Source organism: Triturus cristatus, chromosome 1_1 (assembly GCF_964204655.1).
Source record: "Triturus cristatus chromosome 1_1, aTriCri1.1, whole genome shotgun sequence".
NCBI classification, from domain to species: domain Eukaryota; kingdom Metazoa; phylum Chordata; class Amphibia; order Caudata; family Salamandridae; genus Triturus; species Triturus cristatus.
In genome coordinates, this window is record NC_140579.1 from 139,836,016 (window position 1) to 139,855,297 (window position 19,282).

General features: G+C 48.7%; 1 pseudogene; it reads right to left on the minus strand.

Annotated features, from left to right (window-relative positions):
• Nucleotides 1-1,389: 1,389 nt before the first annotated feature.
• On the minus strand, nucleotides 1,390-2,606 carry LOC146869832 (beta-1,3-galactosyltransferase 9 pseudogene; annotated as a pseudogene).
• Nucleotides 2,607-19,282: the final 16,676 nt, after the last annotated feature.

The window sequence follows — 19,282 nt, forward strand, 5'->3', positions numbered from 1 at the left end:
AATATCAGCGTTATCCGATTGGCAGCGAAAACAAACTACTGAATTAGAAAATTGACCAACATTACCCCATTTCCTAATAACCGCGGGAGTGCGGTATAAATTAAACAAGGTTTTGAAATGCTGGGCTTTTAACGAGGCAGAATACAAAATTTTATGGGCAATGCTAATAGAGTCTTCAACGTGGACAACAGGAGAGTTTAATCGAGTTCTCCACTTCAGATTGATTTTATCCAAGTCATCTACTCTATTATCCAATAATATATGATAAATAGAACCAATACGTAACTGAGAGCTTATGGCTTCAATAATACGGATAGAGACAAGATAAGATGTGTGTTTGTGAAGGAAATCCAGGATCTGAAGAAATTTAAAAAACTGATTAATAGGTAAATCAAATTTCTTTCTAAATTCATCAAAAGAAAGACAGGATCCCTCTGGAGAAACAAAAGCCCCTAACCGTACAATCCCCTTAGAATGCCATTGCCGAATAACTGAATCATAAAAGATAAAGGGTAGGAGATGTGGGGCAAATAAAGGAGTATAAATAGTGTATTTAGGAATGTGAAACATCTTTTCAAGAATTTTCCAAACAGAGAAAGCAGAAGAAAGTATCTTAAAGCGGGTGCGCTTGTAGTAGCTGCCATCAAGTTCAGTTTGCAAACAGTTCTTGGCATAGCTACCAATTGCCATTTGAAAAATTGAGGGTGCTTCTGCCAGATTACTAACCTCCTCCCCCGTGAGCAGGATGCGCATCTTTAAAAGTAAACAAGAAATTTTATATAACGCAAAATCCGGGATTCTCCATCCACCGCGATCAAAAGGTAAAGTCATCCAGCGTGAAGCTCTCCGAATTCTCCCTGGAGCCCAGATGTAACTTTCACAGAGAGATTGCAGTTGTTGAATCGGACGCTTGGAAACCAGAAGAGGGACAGCACGGAAAAAATAAAGTACCCTTGGGAGAACAACCATCATTAAAAGGTTGGATCTACCGACAAGTGTAAGATGTAGACTCTGCCAGGATTCCAACGAGGATTTGGTTTTGTCCAAGATGTCATTCCAATTGACAAAAACCAAATCGTCCAAGTTGGATCTGATCTTGATTCCAAGGTACACCACCTCTTCGTCCACTGCTTGCGAAGATAACACCAGCAGAGAGCAGAAAGGAGGAAGAACGCCAAGCCCAAGAACGAAACGCTCCAACGGCTCCGGAGCTCCAGTGCAATCTGCGCGTTGATAACAGGAGAGAGGCAGCTGTAAGTAACATCATTATCTTTTGTATAGATTTAGCGGGTTTGACTCAAGGTATAAACATGAAAAGTCCCGAAATGTCGGTCTTCATAGGTCTTCAACGTTTAGAATTCGAAAAGGGGGAGCGCCTGCAGTCGGGAACGCTTAACCCAGCTCACTCAGCCGAAGCAACGGCCGCCATCTTGCCATCCCCCGGGGCTTGAGTGTTTTGATGGTACGCTGTGAATGACGACCTTCTCTGTAGCTCTCCAGCTCTCCAGTCAGAGCGAAGTGAATCGATTGAGGAGCTTACAGTGCAGAAGTCCTAAGTGCTTCTGAATCCAAGAGCACTTGTGGCCATCTTGAATGATCTGCCACACCTTCTCCATCTCGCTGGGCTTAACATGATGGGAGGTGAAGATAATTTGGTAGCAGCAAGCATCCTCGATGTAGTGTAGGGTCCCTGAGATCTTCGACAAGTGCTTAGGTGCAATCCCCAGCTTCTGGGTGCAGATCCCAACATAGACGTCCTCCATCGGGCAGAATGGAATCTCCAAGGAGGCGACGTAGAATTTCAGTGCCACATCCCCAGAGACCAGGTATGCCGCACCACTGCAGTATGGCGGAAAGTATTTTTCTGGGTATGTGACTTCCGACACGTAATCTTTGCTAGAGGAGTCGCGTATAGGATTAGACAACCAGTGGATGCGGCCGATATACAGGTCTGTTGGCTTCTCTCCCAAAGACTGGAGGTAGCCAACCAGCCCTTCTAAGTTCACATAAACATCGTCGTCCACCTTCAGGACGTAGCGGACATGGGGGCAGAATGTGGCCGTCCACTGCATGATCATCACAGTCTTGCGAGTCAGGTTGCGGTAGGTGTCAGTAAAGAGCCCTTGGACTATGTCGCCGTGCTGGGCAGATTCCTCCTCTATTTCTGCCTGAGCTGTCTGCGAGGTCGACATTCCCAGGGCAAAGAGAGTCAAAATATGATGTCCCCCAACCACCCGGGTTCTCGACCAGGTCTTCCTGATGGCCCGTCGGTTTACAACATTGGAAGGTGCACTAATCACGAAGCTCACCATGAAGGGGGTGTCTGGTTGGCACGCTTTGGCATTAGCGATATGGTAGTAGGCAGGCGTTCTCAGGCGCAGGAAAGTGGTGTTAAAGTTTGCAGCCTTAGCTCGCAGCTCAGAAGTGCGGCTCTTCACCAGCAGTGGGAAGACTGTCCTAGAAAGTGCCTCTTCCAGCAGTCCCACATCAACCAGGGTCAATATCAGGAAGGTAGAACCCAGGAAGAGCAAGAATTTGAGCAAACGCAAGGAGCGGGATTTTGTGCAACACATCCATCGCCAGTGCCGCATTGCCGCAGCCTTCTGAGGCTGTTGACTGTTTGGAGGTTCCCTGTCCTGCAGCACTTGCTATCGGACTGCCACGTTCATTGGGTCAATCACTGCAGGAACAAGTGACAAACTAAAGTCTCTACTCATTGAAGTCTCTGGTCACAGGTGGAACTCGCAGAAACGTCCCACTGGGTGGTCACTGGTGGACCTCTGCCTTGTATGTTCAAGTGCGCCATGTGGTCGGCCTGGCAGGGATCCAGAAGACTTCTATCCATCAAGGTCTTCTGGTCACTGGTGCGACTCTTCTGGGCAGCATCAGTAGTTGGCCAGCAGAACACCGATCAAACCTGAAAGAGAGCAAGAGAGCTGCATCAGCAAACAATAACACGTGCATGCTCAGAGACAGCAGGATGTGCAGGTCATAATTCAGCATTTATGATGAGTGCAGAAGAACTACTCCAACATGGGTGCAAAACTCCAAGAAAGCCTCCACTCCTGGTGGAGAGGGTGTTTACACTAGAGCTCCTTTCAGCCTCTGAGATAACCTCTCTATCTTTGACACCCATGAGTTCTTGCAAACAGGCAGTTTCACCAAATGCAGCAAAAGATATTGGCGCATCAGAGAAGGCCTCTGCGGTCCACACACACCTGAAGCCTTCTTTTCTTGCCAAGTCATACTTTGAATACTCTTGGCACAGGCTGAGCAGAGCCCCTCTCCCATTTACAAGACAACGGATGCCCTGCAGGCTCCTGTTTATGTGTGTAATATACAACATGGAATCTAAGATGTACAGAAGCTTCTACAGCGTCATATAAGCACCTGGGCACCAAGCCTGCCACTTGCCTGTGGCCTCCAGTTCCTACTTGTTCCAGCCTGATCCAGTGACACCACTGCTGCCTGGGTTTTCCTGCCCATGTTTCCTGCTCACCAATCTTCCTGCCAACTATGCCTCGCCCAACCTAGGATCTACATAATGCAGAGCACAGCAGGCGTTTTGCAGGCGTGCCACAAGCAAGCCTGTCTGCACCTATCCATGCCCAGCGTCATGTCCTCTGGCACTCCCGCAGATACACTATCGTCGAGTTCTACACTCTCGACCCCTGATGCTGCAACAAACACTGCCACTGCGCCGACCCACGCTCTAGGGTAGGACCTTTCACGCGCACCCACTGCCACTTGCCACAGCGCACGCACCAGGCCACCGACCATCCCCATGCTGAACACACCACCAACCCCACCTGAACAAAAACACCAACTCACATGTGCCCTTCTCAACACATACTCACTATGGAAACACCACCAATATTTGGGACCTCATCTACACCCTCACACCCAATGTCCTTGCCCTCACTGAGATGTTGCTCAATCCCACTTCTGTGCCCAACATCACCACTGCAATACCTGAAGGATACAAGATCAACCACCGCAAAGCCTGGCGGAGGAATGGCCATCATACACAAGGAATCCATCCAATGCACCAGCACAAATAACATCACTCCAGCCATGGAACACCTCCACTTCCGACTCCAAACAGATACCAAAACAACTATCAGGAGCACGTCCAGCCTTCTGCAACTTCATCACCTCCGTCGCCATAGAGTTCACCAACTACATTTTCCTTTGCAACCTCCGCTGCCATCTTGACAATCACAATGACATCAACACTACCGACCTCCGACAGCATGAACAACATCGGATTCACCAAACTCGTCCACGCATACTGCAGGCCACATGCCAGAACCAATCTTCACCTCCAGGGACTGCATCAAGTACAGCCACACCATGGAATTCACCTGGACCAACCACTCCATCGTCCACTTCAACATCATCAGCTCACGGACCTCTGCCCCCAGTCTGCCCACCGCAGCTGGAGCAAAGTCTCTAAGGACACATAGATCAACACCCCCCACCCCATCTCTAACCTAGACCAGAACATCAGACACTTCAACATTTGGATCACCAAATGCGCTGATAGCATCGCTCCCATTGGCAACAACACCCACAGAAGGTCCACCAAGCGAGCTAGCAGGTACACTGAAGATTCCAGAATCTCTAACTACACTGTAAACAACTGGAAAGGAGATGGCATACTAACAAGGACACAACTAACAAGACCGCTTATAAGAGGGCCCTTAACTTCGATGACAGAGATGAGAGAATTGAAGGAAAACGCCTTAGCCTCACGCATAGAATCAAGCTCCACTAAGCAAAGAAATCTTCAACATTGTCAAAGAATTCTCCAACCTCCAACCCCTCAGCTACAACAAACAACATTACTCCCTTACAGGAATTATGGGACAACCTTGCAAACTTTTTCCACTACAAGATCGCCAAAATCAACAGAAACCTCAAAATCCAGTCCAAGGTCACTTACTTCTTTAAGCAACAATGTGAGAACTGAAACGTCAGTCTCCGTTCTCGAACTCCGATTGCCCAGACTGACGCTTCAGTTCTCGGCATTCATTGCCTATAGAACCGACTTCTAGCGGTACGACCACCCTTCAACACGGGTCAAATTTTGAAAATCAAACACTGAATCACACACCATAGCATAGGACACTTGCTTCCTACACTGGTACCATTAAGGATTAGAATGGTCCCCTCCGCAAAACATTGCGGATGTGACGCACGGACACCACATCCCCCAGTTGGTTGCCCACCCCAGTCCTGAGGAAGACCCGCAGGCCGAGGCCCCAAGTACCCTCTGTGCCCCAAGTCGGGTCGAAACGTCAACGTCAACGTTGAACCTGGACCTAACAACCCCCATCCATGTCGTGCTAAATAATGATACACTCTTGGATTGTGTAAAATATGTAAATAGACCGTGTAAACTATTGATACTACTAGGCCAGGTCACCAAGATTTATATTTCTCTATCAATTGAATTGTTGAACCATTTTCTAAATCCTTCTTCTATTTTCACCTGGGATCCTTCCCATTCACCACACTTGAGCACTCACTCCTTTGCACGATCTCTTGGAACAACCACTCTGAAATGTTGTTGTTTATAAACAGATGAATGCAGTAAAGTCTATAACTGCTTTTCCAGTTATGACTGAATAAAATAAGTTATTTTGGATATCTTTGGCTGTTGCACGTTATTCCTTGTTAGGTTTTAATTACTATGAGCGGTCAACTCATGAGCTCGAAAGATTGATTTGTTATAATTGATTTATATTACATAAAGAAAAGGTTTTATCTCCACATCTTCAACCTAGGGGAAGCGAGAATCAGCCACGTACTTGCCACCTTGTTTGACACCTCAATTGCCATGGCCTCCATCCCAGAGGACTGGAAACATGCAGAAGTCCACACCCTACTAAAGAAACCATCGGCAGGGCCCAGCAAAAAAGCCATCAACCAACAACAATCCTCACATCTGCACGACTCTTCCCAATTTCCACAGCAACCACAGCACTGAGACCGCCTTCATCGCGGCTACTGAAGCTATCCAAGCCCTACTCGACAGAGAAGAGACCGTGGCTCGAACCTTCCCAGACTTCTCTGCAGCCTTCTATAAGGTCTCTGACCCCACACTCACCACCCGGCTGCACAACAGAGGCATCCAAGGAGCAGCACTCAGATGGATCATCTCTTTCCTCACCAGAAGAACGCAAAAGGTCTGCCTTCCTCCCCTCACCTCCAAACCAAAGGAAATCATCTGTGGAGTACCCCAAGGATCGTCGCTCATGCCTACCCTCCTCAACACTTAAATGACACCTGTGGCCAGCATCGTCAAAACCCACGGACTCCTATCCTGTGGAGAAGTGTGGCTCAATGATTAGAGCGGCAGACCTTGATGCAGAGGTCTAGCCCGGGACCAGGGTTCAATTCCCCGCCTCGGCAGGTCTTGGGCTCAAAATTCCACGGACCTGATCATTCTCGCCTCGGTGCCATTCCAATCATGGAGTCCCACTCTGCAACTCTGGGCAATAGCTTGCTTAATCTCCACAACGGCCCCCACAACGCTAAGGATGCCTGGCCTCCACCTTGGGGGTGCCCAGGAGTGGACGCCTCACAGGGAAAGCCAGGATGGGTTCCACAGCGGTATTCGTACAAGCGCCTTGAGACCCTTGCGGGTGAGTAGTGCGCTATACAAGTATCAATTTACATTTATCCTGCACCGACGACACAGAACTCATCCTCTCCCAAGACACCGCCAACACCAACTTCAACAACTGCATGACAGAGGTCACCAACTGGATAAAGGACAACTGCCTGAAGCTCAACACGGACAACGCAGAGGTACTGATTTCCAGAAACAAAAGCTTCCCATGGGATGCATCCGGATGGCCCTCAGAATCCGGACCTACTTGTATGCCCACTGACCATGCTATGAACCGAGACATTATTCTGGACGACAAGCTAACCATGATGACTCAGACCCACTCCATCTCCTCCTCCAGCTGCTTCTTCCTCTGCATGCTTCGTTAGATATGCAAATGACTACCCAGAAGCTCAAGATGCTCCATCACCCAGGGCCCTCATCTCCAGCCGACTGGACTGTTCAACGCTCGCTAGGCAAGGATCGCAGCTCACCTCCTTGCAGCAGCCAAATTCATCCTGGATCACCCTAGACAAACTCACCTCACCGCCTGCCTCGGGGAACTCCACTGACTTCCTGTACAGAAAAGATGCCAGTTCAAGCTCCCGACCCACGCATACAAGGCACTCCACAAGTGCGACTTACCTAGTTGAACCACCGCCTGAACTTCCACCAGACACCTCTGCTCTGCAGCCCTTTCACTAACCATCACCCCTTGCATCCAACGTAGCAGATGTGAAAATACCTCCTTCCCCTACCTAGCAGCGAAGACATGGAACAAGCTACCCTTTCATCCTTGGACTTTCGCATCTCGCCCAGAATTCCGAAAGTCCTTGAAGACCTGGCTATTCAGCTAATCAACTGGACCCTGTCGGGGTCCTCACGGGTGACAAGAAGAGTTCTACAAATCCATTGATTGAACTGCATGAAGGCGCTAGATCCTCTGCATCTAGATATCATGAAATCTAGATTATAACAGCACCTGCATTACACCAGAAGAAATACGTTTATTTAACAGTTTTATAAAGCTCTCGGGCTGTATAAAAATGTAAATAGTATATGGATGCTTGGCTTTTCAACAACAAATACAAACAACACTTAGCAAAGAACAGCTTTTAGTAAAGAACTGCAGCAACGTTGGGCTCAGTGAACAAACAGATGGTTGGGAGAGAAGGAAGTCAATACGATTGGTTTGGATAGAGTCTGCTAAGGTGAATGTTTAGATGTCCTCGGAAGGAAATCAGCGATGGTGTGGCACTATGTCCACCGACCGTGCATATCAGACAGACATGGCTGCTCCAGACAATGGTTGGTGGTGGGTTTGGGTCATGGGGTCTCCTGGAGAAGCGCCTTCCATGTCTGCCTGACATATGTAGGTGATCGGAGAGAGAGGTTGGTCTCTTATGGATTATATCTTTGCAGGTGAGGTAACCAGGGCCGGACTGGGAACCCAAAGCAGCCCTGGTACATTTGTTCAGCCAAGCCCCCGTACAGTACATAGTGAGCGCAGCGATCGAGCCGGACCACTACAAGGTTTGTAGGGGGTTCTCAGCACCCCCCCACGACATTTTGGGCAAAAATGGTGCATTCTACAACACATATTTCATTATATATTTAATTGTATTCGTTTTTAAAGCATAGTAAATGATGACCTTACTGTTCACCAGGATACTGCAATCTTTATTGGGGCCCTCTCATCTCTCGATAGTCCATTTCTCACATATTTTATTGTTTTATAGTGCCTCTCATACCAGTGCAGAGTTTCGGAGCACTTTACATCACACACAAATACGAAGACATTGAATCATACATGTGTAAATCAGTGTATAGAAAATAACCATTATGTATCAGAGGTGAAGATTGTACTTTGAGGCCCGGTAAAGGTTAAGGTAGGTACGAAAGGGGTTGAAAGGAGTATGTTTTATGAGCATGTGGTGGTGAAAGAGGTCTATGTGTGGCATGAAGTGCTGAGTAATGGACAAAAGTGGAACAAAAGTAGTGGCATCTTTCATCGCAGGCAGAGGGGAGGAGGAGTTGTGAGAGTAGGTGAAGCAATGAAGGGTGTAGTAGTTACATGTCGATGGATGCCACGGATATGTTGGGTGGACAGATGGGTGGTGGAAGCAGCAGTGTGAGTGGAAGTGAGAGAGGAGAGGGCCCTTGTGAAAGGTGGTCTGGGAAGAGTTGTGTTTATTTTGGTACATAAAGAAATGAGATATGTTATATGCCTACATCTGTTAGGATGTGGGTGTCTAGGGCTCTTTGCCACATGTGCTCTCTATGTGGCGGGCGAGGGGTGGAATATTCCTGGGTTGTTAGAGAATTGGTACTGTGTTGATATCAAAGGCAGGCAGGACGAGGGGTAGGTTACGGGCTGCAGACTGCGCATGGAACTGAGCTGCAATAATCTTGCGGACCCCTGCCTGGACTTAAGGCACATTATGGCCTATGAGTAAGGGTTGATTTATGGATTCCTACTGGGGTGAGCATAATATAGATACTTAGGATATATTGCATCTTAACCAGGGATTGCGTAGAATAATACTCTAGATACCCACTCTAAATTTGGGTCTGGGAACACATTTTTTTTTAATCCTGAAGAAACGCTAAGGATCCAGAACTGGAGCGACAGAGCGTGAAAGATGTCGACCTGAATAGTGAAACCTCGACAGTTCACTACATCACACTCACTGAGCAGTGGTGCTTCCTAACTCAGCGCACACTACCCAGTCTTAGTTTATAATCTTACAGAAGAATCTTTGATTAAAGCTTACTTTACTTTCCTTGAGGTAATTTAAGATCACACTCTCCACTTTACCTATTATAATCCACACACTCGCATACATCATCACAGCTGATACAAGAAAAGATCTCCGAAAAAAAGCCCTCTCGCGTGGCCCGTGAAGCATTATAGGCCCGGCCCCACGAGGAGCAAAAGGTCCAATGATGAAGCATAACACCCACATGCGTGTGTGAGGGCAACACTTCCAAATAAGGACGACCCCCCTAGAAACATAGACTCCAACCAGTTACGTCTCCACCTTTTTCTAACCTTTTTTAACCTTCTCCACTTAGGAACAAGTACCCACATTAATTATACATATTAACCATAGTTAGGAGCACAGGTACTGGACCTTTATCTGGCTCCGTGTCCCCCTCAATGTGATATATGATGTCAAAGGGCCACCAGGCAAGTCGGTTATGGCTGGATTGGCCTGGGATCTCTGTATCGGGTCATTGTTGGGTTGATAAAGAAGAAGTTTCTCCTGTAGTGACTGCGTGGAGATTGTGTGGGAGGGAGAGGTGTGGCGAAGCGGCCAGAGCAGGTGACTCCGGAGGGCGGGGCTCACGCATCATGTGGCTCTGGGCAATAGCCGGTGCTTAATTTGAGCAGGTGCTTTCCGGTGCTCAGCACCGGCACCTAATCCTCAGCACCGATGCTTATAGCACCAGTTAAGGACACACTCTTTTGAAAGGCGGGTGATTTTCCACAGAATCACAGGATGTTGAGCCACGCAGAGACTCGAACCTGGATCCCCAGCTCCAAAATTAGCAGGTGTAGCCATTAGGCCAAGTCCTCTCCAGAAAAATCAGTGCCAGGCCTCTTGTCAGGAGACAGTTTGCCCCAGCACATTTCTCCTGCTAGCACTGCCTCCTGAGGAGAGCCCCGGCACTTTTTATTTTACAAAGTAACCACTGGCAATAGCTCACTTAATCTCCCCAACGGCACCCAGTGCCCAGATACCCTTGGGGTTGATAAGTTCACGTGTTACAAATGTGGAATTATTAATATTTATTAATTGTGTGTACAACTATTTCCTGTGGAAGGTGATCAAATGTTTTGTAATCGTCCACTTTCTCTTCACATCCATCACTATAACAGACAAAGTTCCTTCTAGGTTCAGGCAGGCCTGGAGAAGGCTCTTCCACAAGTTGCCGAAAACGCACTCTGCTCACTGGACTCTGGAAGAGCTTACGAACTACTGCTGCTTCTAGACCTATGAGGTGCCATTGTCATGGCCCTTCATGTCTCTGATGCGCATGTATTTTTCCAGAATATTGACTAACGGTGTAGAGATAAAATGGTTCACCTTGTATTTATCAAATGGACCCTGAGCAGTTGAAAGGGGTAACTCTTCAACGATGTCCGTCTGCAGCAAGGGGTCCCTCAAGGCTCCGCTCAATCGGCTATCTTGACCTTCGTTTGGGACCACTCTGGAATATCTTTAAGAATTCTCAAATACTTTATCATCAACATGCTGAGTACACCCAGATCTGTTTCAATATTTTGACACCAAGTGACATCTCTCTTCTCCCCAGCACCCTGCAGAATGCCCAAAGATGGCGATCGAATCGCCACCTAACCCTTAGCTCCTAAAAACAGTTTCTGGTGATTTCCCTGAAAAACTCCATCCTTCTTGGTCAATCATGGATTGCTTCCTGTTCTCCCCTGGATTGTGAGCAGGTTGTTGCGAATCGCTGAGACGCGTTCTAACCATGGCTAAGACCACACATTACCAACTAGGGTTGCATGGAGTAACAGGAAGGTATGTCATCCTGAACATGAATTAAAGTCCTTAGTTCAGGCCTTTAGTCATACCAGACTGGAACATGGAAATCCGCCTCTCACGGCCTTCCGAAAGGCCCCCTCTTTTGTCGTGTTTTTTTTGTGTGCTACATGCGGAGGCTTGCTTGGATTCTGCATACAAGATATTTGACCACATTACCCCAGTTTATATAGCACTACATTGGCTTCCCTTGGGAGCAACGGTGCGATTTAAGACACCCCGCGTCTTCTCTGACTCGATACACCACTTGATCTGACTGGGAAATTGAAAATAGTGGTCTACCAGGGCTTTCAAAGAAAGCAATGCATGAAGTAATCCTTCTATGGCAGCTCCATGAGAATTTGGAATTCACTTCGACCACCTCTATGTACCACTCCCTGAAAATCTTCGTCTTCCAAAACAGTTTGATTGAGACTTATGAGAGTTTCTGCTCTTCCAGTGTTCAAGCCCTAGTGGTCACTTTTCCACTGATGGGCCCAGTTGGATGGGCCCTGTTGGACAGCCCCGCTCCTCGTTGTCCCATCGTGGTTACCGCCCGCAGAGTGGTCCAGGCTGATCGCTACACTTTGTGATTTCTGTGAGAAGTTGGTCTGATATATGCTGTCCAGTAATTATAGTGGGCACCTTGTATCAGTGCAAACAACCCCTTATGGTGAATAGGTTAAAGGCAACCTTTATTGAAAGCTATCCTTGTGGTAGCTATGGAGAGCAGCCTTCAGGCTAAGTCTTGAAGGAATGTAAAGCAGCTTGTTTTACCAGTCTATCATCTCTTGAATGACCAAATGAAAGGAAAACCACACCAGGTATATATTTAAAATATATGTATTTAAGATAAAACACACCCCTCTAGTCTCTTTCTGGCACATGCATCAAGCAAAAATCCAGTCGGTAAAATACCGAATCGCTAAAATCAGCCGTTTGCGAGTGGCAAAAACCGAATCCCAATGCATCAACACAAATCGGGATAAAATAAAGAATCGCTAAATAATTAACCGCAAAAATAAAGAATCGCTAAAAACCAACCCGGAAAAATAAAGAATCGCTAAAACCGAAATCGCAATCACCGAAATCACTAATAGCTCCCGGCAAGTGCCAATCGCTAATTACGAATCGCTACTCAATGCATCAAAAATCGCAAATACCGAAAATCCCAAAAATCTCTATTTTGCATGAGCAGATTAAGGGGAATCAGAACCTGGAGGTAAAGTTACATTTCCCAAAAAAAATTCACCAAAAAAAAGAGACATGTGCCACAGATGGTACCAATCAGTAAGCCATTCAAATTGGCCCAGGAGACCCTGTTGGCTTGCACAAAATGGCAGCCCTCTACGTGCTTGCAAGGAGGATGCGAATCAATGCAGCAGGACAGCGCAGGAGAAGGGTCCAGGAGAGAGTCTTCAGAGTGTGCATCACATTGCTAGGACAGAATGAGGATGAGGTGTACGACAAGTATTGTCTGAATCGTGCCATGATCATGCGCCTAATTGCAGACCTCGAACCACTACTGAAGTACCAGACACATCGGACCAATGCAATTCCTGCGCACGTCCAGGTCCTATGCAGCCTGCACCTACTGGCCTCTGGAAGTTTCCAGGGTGTCATCGCCGTAGCGGGAGGCGTATCGCAAAGCGCACTCTCACGCTTCTTCCACAAATTCATTGATGCCATGCTGACAATGATACACACCCACATCAGCTTCCCCACAACCCCACTGCAGTTGGACCGCACCAAACAGGCATTCTACCAGGTGGCCCAATTCCCCCATGTCATAGGATGCATCGACTGCACGCATGTCCCTATCTATCCACCCTCAGCCAATGAGTACATTTTCCGTAACCGGAAGTCATGGTCATGGATGGCTTACAGTATGTCTAGTGGCGCTTGCCACGAATGCCCAGCCTCCTTTCACATGTCTCCTCCACCTCACCACGGCCTGCCCCTGTGGCTGTGGAGCAGCGCGAACTGCGCCTCCTGGTGCTAGCCTCCGCCACGGATACACTGCTGACACTTGAGGCAGCCTCACTGCCGTCCTCCCCTCCCAAGGCGCTGCCACTGAAAGTTCTGCTCTGCAAGTGTTCCACTGAAGTGGTCACCTGGCCTAGGGCCTTGGCAACGTCACCACAATAATGGCCCAGGTCCAAATGCAGATGGCCTTGGTTGAAGCAGCGGAACGGAGCAAGTTCTGCCTGTGCCTCCGTCTCTCGCTGTGATGCCCCGCTCTCATTGCACGGGTGAGTTCCTGGATGTCCTCGCTCAGTTTCCCGTTACCCTCTGCCACCACAGTGGTCATGTCCCGCACTGCCGCAGTCAGGGTACACATTTCCTTTGCTAGGCGCGCCATGTGAACGCTGATGGTACCCTTGTGTCTCCCCTGCAGGTGCTGGACACGCAGCATCTGTGCCTCGATGCCACCATATGGGGAGCTTGCATGGTCGCCTACATCTGATGTACAGCGCAAGGACCTGCGCTGCTGTGGGACTCGGACACGTGCTGGTGGTGCTGCAGGCGGTGGGACGAGTGTTGTACTTCGGGGCGATGGTGTTGCAGGACTCGGACAGGCATCCATCACCTGCATGGGGGGCCCTGCGTCTCCGCTGTTTTGTTGCAGTAGGCGCAGCAGCAGGTGTTGGTGGTGGTGGGGGTGGTGGTGGTGGTATGGTTGCTGGTGGAGGTGGTGATTGACCCTCCGCCCGAGTGTCGCCCTCAGAATCTGCTGAGGTCTCTGAGATGATTAGCCGGCCGCTGTCATCTGAATCGCCAGGAGAAGCATCTGTGTGTGAAACAGTGCATGGTTAGTGGGATTGTTGCTACTACAGTTTGTAATATTTCATACATGTCCTTCTATAAATCACTGTATTTGAGTCTATGTCTCGCTTCTACTGCTGTTGGGAAAAATTTGTGCTTTTCTTACTGTACATGCACACCGGTCTGACATGACTACAACTCCCATGATGCACTACTGTTCTGAGTGAAGATGTGTGGTGCACTTCTGCCTGCACACTGTGATCGAGCTGGGGGGATGGGTATGGCTTTACGCAATGCAGAGTATGGGCACAGCCATGCATCTTACCTTGGGCAGTTGTGGCTGCGCCGGAGGTGTCCATCTGTGTGGCTCCCACGACCGCCTCTGGCTCGATGGTCCCTTCTACTAGTTCCTCCAGGGCAGTGTTTGCAGGCACTGTTGATGGTCCCCCTCCTGTGCCAGCTGCCTCCCGGACCCTTTCAGTGATCCTCTCCTTGGCCCGCTTCCTGAGGTCGTAACACCTCTTTTTTAAATCGTCTATGGTGCGGGGCATCACTCCCACCGCATTGACCCTCTCTCTGATGCGCAGCCATATGCGTCGCTTTTCATTCTCTGGCACCTTGAGGGACAGCTTCCCGAACAGCCGATCATGTTTGCTGCTCACCCCCTCGATTAGGTGCTCCAGTTCCCGGTCGGAGAACTTGCGCTTTCGCTTCCTAGCAGATTCTGCGCTGGCTGGTGCATCTTTGTCCATCCTGGTGAGGGTAGGGTGGAAGTCCTGTCAGTGGTTAATCAGTGGGCTCAGGCTGTCTCCTGTTCCTCCTCCTGTGAGCTCCTATGGCGAGTGAATGAGGGTGGGGCTGCTGTACTTCCTGGTAGTGATGTCATAAGACCGGTCCCCGTGCAACGCATTTTTTGCGAAATCGCAATTACCGATTTCGCTATTACCGATTTCGGTATTTGCGAAGTCGCTGTTATCGATTTCGCTAATACCGAAATCGGTAATTGCTAATCGGTGTTTGCTCTACTCGCTAATGTGGATTCGGTAAATATTAGCGATTTTTAAGGAATCGCTCATATTTACCGAATCTGTTGATGCATTCTGATATGCGATTCCTAAATAACGATTCCTTATTTATCGCTAATAAGGAATCGCTTTTCTTGATGTTGATGCATGTGCACCTAAATGAGGCTGGAGTTCGAAGTACTTAATTTACAAGTTAGCAATCAACAGTAATAGCACAAATACACGTTTGGGCTCTAGGGGCGTACCAAACCATATACCAAAAAAGTGGTATAAGAACCACGACTGAACTTAACACAAGGCCTAGAGCCTGTAGAATCACTGGGACCCCAAGGAACCACCCAAGGTAGTGACACAGGGTACCTACGGGGACTGTGTGCAGTGTGTAAACACAACCGCAGGTTCCCGTTAGCTTCTATAGGCAATGTCGCGGTTGGAAATTTTAAGATTAGGGACACTTAGAATCGAGTCAGGGCCAAACCCTTTTGGACTTAAGAAGTTCTAGGGCTAGCACCCACTGGAGCACTGGAGTACTCGAGTTACCTCACCCAGGGAAGCCGGGTGCATAGGTGTCTTTTGGTGTCGGGTCGCGTCGTCGATTGCAATGGAAGCCTGCAAAGAACTGCTGCTGCCCATGTGTCATGTGAATGAAAAGATCCTGTTTATTATTGTGTGTCACTTACCTGTGTTCCTTTGTAGAGCGCCCTAATGCCCATGGGGCTCTTCTGAGCTATATAAATGAAATATCTAATCGCATGTGTCTGTCCCTCACTCTCCTCCGGGTATTTACGTGTATCTCTGCACACTGCACTACACGCACTATGCATGTGTCACTTCGGGGGGCCAGGTGGCCGCTTTGCCACACAGGCTGTGGGTGAAACAGCTTGTAGCGCTGTAGGACCAATCACAAGCCACCATTTTTCAGTTGTCAAAAAGCCTGCTGTGAGCGGCAGTCGTGTACACTTTGGGTACAACCCCCTACTGCTGAACCCAATATTCACCCCAACCTGCATCTTTGGCGTCCAGCACAAGGGTGCCTACCCCGGCCCGCTCTACTTGCCCTCAGGGGTGGCAGTGGTGCTTGTTTAGCCGGCCTTTGCTCCCAGGTGCCTGTGTGCAAACGATTCTCATTTGTAGCTGACTTGCCTGGTGGCCCCTGAGGGCCCCCCCCCCAGGTGGCTGCAGCGTGCCGCTGTGGGCTGCCTGTCGGAGAGGGTGTATGATGCCATCTGTGTCCTGCCTGATGGAGGGTCATGTGGTCTGGCTGGAGGGGTGCCTGACTCTCCCTGGCCAGAGGGGGTTGACTCTCCTTGATCGTCTTGGGGTGTACCTGGCGTAACTCATAGCCTAAATGGGGTGTGTATGGCATATCACCCCCCCTTCCCAGAACCAATGAGCGAGCGAGCGCACACACACATTGTTAGGTCTCGGCTAGCGTGGGCTGCGCAAAAGCGCCGTCTCGCTGGCGAGATTTAATGTTTGTAGGTATTTTCTGTAAAGGGCTTTAAGCCCCGCCCCTCTTTTCCATTGGCTGGCGTCACCGTTTATGCTAAACGGTAGCCAGCCTTTGGAAAAGAGTTGGTAGTGACGTTTTCGTTCTGCTTTGTGAGCCGTCCCATTTGGATGGGCTCGTCTGCCTTCCTTGCGTCGTAAAAGGTTTCTTATCTTTATGGGGCCAAACACATGGCCCCATAAAGATAAGAAACCTTTTAGTAAAGAAGGAAAGCAGGCGAGGCCGTCCAAGTGGGACGGCAGAAAAAGAGAAAAGTCCACGTCACAACCGCGGCTGCCTGACGAGCGCTTACAGACTGGTTCTGCGTTCCCTTTGATTTCGACACCGCTATGTTGGCGTAGAAGAGTTGTTTATTTGCAATTTATTTCACCATCCTCTCGCTAGCATTTGATTCCTTCTTTTTGAGGTGATATTAAGGTGAGGGAACGATGCAGGGCCAGGCCCGACACTGGAGGTGCTGCTCTGTTTACACTGCTCGTGCGTCGCACCCTTCACGTCCGGTCAGACAGGCCGGGTCCATCTACTGAGCTGGGAGCAAGCAAGTGGCTGTGCGCTTCCCATAGCCGTCTCCCGAGACTAGAGGTGCTACTCTCTGTTAACAGCCGCTGTCCGTGCGTCGCGCCCGACCGGCCTTGAGCTGGGAACTATGGGGGGCTGGGCAGAGCTTGAAACATACGCTCTCTGTTTACGCTGGATGGGTGCGGCACTTTCCATGGTAGAAGGCCTGAAGCTGGGATCTCGGAAGGGCTGGTGCAGATATTGCATTGCCGTACTCTACACAGCCCGTGTGCGCGCCCTTCACGTCTGGTGAGACAGGCTGAGATCATCTACAGAGCTGGGAGCAAGCACATGGTTGGGCGCGCTCCCACAGCCCTCATGGGCTGGTGTCCATAGCTGTGCGTGGAGTGAGGCCGGAGCTTTGCTGTAAAATTTTAAACACCGTTTTGGTTAGAGGCTAATATACGAATATCTAATCTAGTTGGGGCAATTAACTACGTTACCTATATGCAGGAAATGCTGCACTTTTCACCCCTCAAGCAGGACTCTATTCAGCACAGCAGCAAAAGGGGATGGTGGTTAGTGCTGTGAGCTAATCAGAGGGCAATAAGGTGTTAAAATCCCTCCCCCAAACAACCCCCCCATCCGACCCCTAAAGATCCTGGCTGAAAAAATAGTAATTGGTAACACAAAGAGAATTTGGGGTTGGGCGGCATACAACAAAGAGATCATACTGTATTCTAACCAGGGCTTTAAGTGGATGAAAAAAATGGAGGGTCTCTTAAAGGGGAGTGACCAATGTAAGGGCGGGGCTTAAAACACATAAACTAAAAATCTGTGCTTAGTATAGTGTGCCGCCCGACTTGTATTTTGCTGTTTGTCATTGCATCTTGATATATGATACAAGTAACATCATACCTGCAACAAATCAGGACTATTGGCTTGGTCAATGGTTTTTAGTTGCATAAGATAAATAAGCGGCAACTATGGCTTGCATATAATATTGAAAAAGCTTCCCCTTAAACCCTGGTGACAACACGGCAATGTTGCTGCTCCTGAGTTTCAAAAAGAGAAGGGAAATCCAGAGAGAGAGAGAGTGACTCTCTTTAAGGGATTTCCCTTCCCCTACAACGCTCCCTTGGCATGACGTCATGTCGTAACTTATCCACTAGTGAGAAGTGAGCAGTGTGAGCACGCGCACATCATCTGCCTGCTGTCACTGCAGTCGGAGAAAAAGGGACCGACTGTCCCAGGGCACAAAACAGAGCCCGACAGAGACCTGTTTCAAGGCCCCCTTTAAACAAGCATTGGCATAGCCAATAGGTCTCGCCTTTGGGACCTTATAAGTGTTTAGCCATGCAACAGTTGCATAACTAAATACTTATAAGGTCCCAAAAGCGAGACCTATTGGCTATGCCAAGCGGCCGTGCGGCCGTGAAAGTGATCGCGATCAAACATCAAAGCGGCCGTGAAAGTGAAAGTAATCGCCGTCAAGTGCGGCGCCCACGCCGATGCACTGTAGCTCTAGGCTGGCCTAGTAGCACTTTTTGGAGCCCTCTCACAAAGTTTCGCCAGACCTGCGCATGCGCTGGGTCAGGCGAGACCTAAAAACTGCCGGTTCTCAGACCAGGTGAGACCCGGCCCACTTAAAGCCCTGACTCTGGTGCTTATTATGCCTTTTCGAAGCCCAGAAGTGCTCATGCGCAACAACAAGTGAGGAATCCACGATGGATGACCTCCAATCACTGGACGCCGCCCATCTCACGGTTCTCAAAGTAACCTTACTAAAGAACGACCTGCACGAGTACATTGTTGGTTAATGCACAGCACACGTTCAATGGGGGCTACCTTCCAGGGAGACAGTGGAAAAGGAAGTTCATTTTATACTATTGGTGACCTGGAAGTAATTTCAGTCTTGGTATGAACTTCTCTCTGTGTATATGAAGCGGTCATGTCACCTCTGCACCTTCTGTTTGATGACCAATCGCATCAAGCTCTCTGAGCTGTTCATGATGACTCTCCCTGACACCTTACTCTAAAGAATCCATATTTAATGCATAGCTGGCGAGTCTTCAACTTCTAAACAATGTGCTTGTTTCTTTAGTCAGTTTCCTGCGCCCCAGGCAGCGCAATGCATGATTAGTGCAGAAATCGAGTAATGCACACCTCCGTTTCCAGCGCCAAGATGTCTAGCGTATGATCGCGCTTTATGCATTATTTTCATTTTCATTGGTCAGCTGAAAAGCACTCATTTCAGCGATTTTATTTTTTAAAGTAGTTGTATTTGGTGCACTGTTGCTTTTTTAAAAGAAAACGCAAA